Genomic DNA, 2,670 nt, shown 5'->3' with positions numbered 1-2,670 from the left:
ACATATTTAAGAGAACTGAATTCATACAAAGTATGTTCTTCAATCACAATGAAATCAAATTAAAAATAACAGACGGAAACATGGGAAATTCACAAATGCATGGAAATTAAACAACACACTCCAAAATAACCAATAGCTCAAAGAAGAAATCAGAAGGTCATTTAGAAAATACTTTGATATGAATTAAAACAAAAATATAGTATACCAAAACTTATAGAATACACCTAAAGTAGTCCTTAGAAAGAAGTGTGTAACGACAAACACCTATGCTAAAAAAAAGAAAGATCTCAAGTCAATAACCTAACTTTTGACCTTAAGTAACTAGAAAAAAGATCAAACTTAAAGCAAAGCAGAGAGAAGAAAGAGAATAACACAGATTATAGTAGTAATTTAAATAAAATAGAGAACAGAACAACAATAAAGAAAATTAGCACAACAAAAAGTTGGTTCTTTAAAAAAATCAATAAAATTGAGAGATCTCTAGTTAGACTGACCCAGAAAAAAAAGAGAATACTGAAATTACTATAATCAAGAATTAAAGGTGCCAATTCCCTTCTCAGACATCACCATTATGTCTTATGAGTCCTCATCTGTGCACTTTTGTCAGCTCCCTTTTGTGGTGCCCATTGGCTAAGCTGCAGTGCATTCCTCCCTCTGGAAGTGCAGACATTTCCATTTGAGCTTCATGGTTGTGGTTTAGGAGCTCAAGCCTGGGACAATGGTGTGCATTTCTTATAACTTCATTCCATTTCTGCTCTGGATCTACAAAAATTTTCTGGAGCCATCCATAAACCTTATGATTTCCCCCATTGTTAATCATGTATAACCTAGAAAAGTTATACAAGAGTCGACTGATAAAAATAAAGGCAAAGAGGATTGTAAGGATGCAGACATAAACAGATTACCAACAAAAGGATCAACAGAAATCTCTGCTGAAAAGAAAGACTAAAGCAAATTTTCCAGAAGAGCTGATTGTTTTAAAAATAGGCCTGATAATATGAAGCACCTTCTTTGTAATTGTTCTGACCATTTTCTTTGAGACCAGTATTCTGGATAGATAGTTTAGATTTTTACCTGATATCAATCAGAAAATATGTGGTATTTATATTTTAAATACATTTAGTAATATTTAATTACCTCATTCCTGAGTTCCTTTTTCATTAAAGTAGCTTACATTTCTATCACTACAGTTTAATAATATGAATAAATAGAAGGTGTGTGCCAGTAGACACTCTATTACTAAATCAGTACTTAAAAATAGCTGGGTCTCTAGCATACATTCACACAAATTTGACTGCTATTTGCTCTATTTCCTTTGGGTTCTTCTAATTTTACTGGAGTACAATTCTACTGTGAAACAGTACAGTGAGACTGTGCAGTGAAATGAAGAGTAGTTTTTGGAGATGACAATGGCTTGAAACATAAAGATATAATTACTGTTCAACACAATGGAGCAGCTTATCTATGAGAGTAGTAATTACTATTTATTACTCTTAAGAAGATAGAAAAGACGGAGAAATAGGAGAAACTTCTTTTAAAAATGAAACATCTTTTACATAAATGTCTAATGTATATTATAAAATTATAGTCCTGTTGCATTTCTTCTATCCCTACAAATGCATTAAACATCTGGCAGGAAAAAAATTAACGAAGGAAAAACACTACCTAAGTTATAGAAATAAAAATGATAATAACGGAATACTATGAAAAACTATATGCCAGTAAATTAAGTAACTTAGATGAAAATGACAAATTCCTAGAAAGACACAAAATACCAGGAATGACTCAAGAACTGATAAATCTTAATAGATCTATAACAATTCAAGAGAATGAATAGGTAATCAAAATACTTTACATAAGGGTGACATCAACATCATGGTGGAGTTAGTTATTCCCTTTGTCTCTACCCTCTAAGTTACAACCAGATAAACACCCACTGACCAACAGAGGATTCATGAACATGCACAACATGTTCCATGCAGCTATACATCTGAGGTGGGTAGACTGCAGCCTCAGGAAGCAGTGGAACTAGGGGAGCAGCCCCTTTCCCAGCCCTGGTGGCAGTGATCCAGAATGTGGATCCTCATGCAGCAACCAGGTGACTATAAGTGGAGGCAGGGGCAGCCCAGCCTGCATGCGAATGCTGGTGGAGTGGTGGTGGTAGGACTGCGAGAGCAACTACCAAATGGCAGCAGCCCCGCCCACACAAACATGGAGTGGCCTGACGAGCACAACTATGAGCAGATGGAGTGGGAACAGAAAAAACAGACCCTTTCCCCCCAGGGGAGGCAGATGGAATCTGTGACCAGAAGCATCAGGAGCCACAGCAGAACCAGTGACCCAGCCCCCAGTGGTGCCAACCCTGACACCAGCTCCACCAGCAGTGGGGGCTGCATACAAGTCTGTGGGTCCCTGGGCCCCCACAAGTGACAGTGACACCTATGAATCCAGCATCCCTGGCAGTGGTGCAACCAATACCTCAAGACAACATGGGAACAGTACCACAAGTGGTGCACAGGACAGCAGCATCTGAGCCCAGGGAGAGCCAGTGAAGGAACACAAGACCCAGGTGACCAGAACCGAAGAAACCAAAGCTGTGCCCATATAAGAAAAGGTGATTACTACCAGAAATGCATGGGCAGAGGATCAATTGATCAAACACCATGAAGA

At 38.0% G+C, this 2,670-nt stretch overlaps 1 pseudogene; it reads left to right on the top strand.

Moving 5' to 3' along the window:
* The first annotated feature begins 718 nt into the window (after positions 1-718).
* LOC131400535 (UPF0729 protein C18orf32 homolog) lies at positions 719-949 on the top strand (annotated as a pseudogene).
* The last annotated feature ends 1,721 nt before the right edge of the window (positions 950-2,670 follow it).

Source organism: Diceros bicornis, chromosome X (genome assembly GCF_020826845.1).
Source record: "Diceros bicornis minor isolate mBicDic1 chromosome X, mDicBic1.mat.cur, whole genome shotgun sequence".
Taxonomy (NCBI): Eukaryota; Metazoa; Chordata; class Mammalia; order Perissodactyla; family Rhinocerotidae; genus Diceros; species Diceros bicornis.
This window is presented reverse-complemented; position numbering and strand designations above follow the sequence as displayed.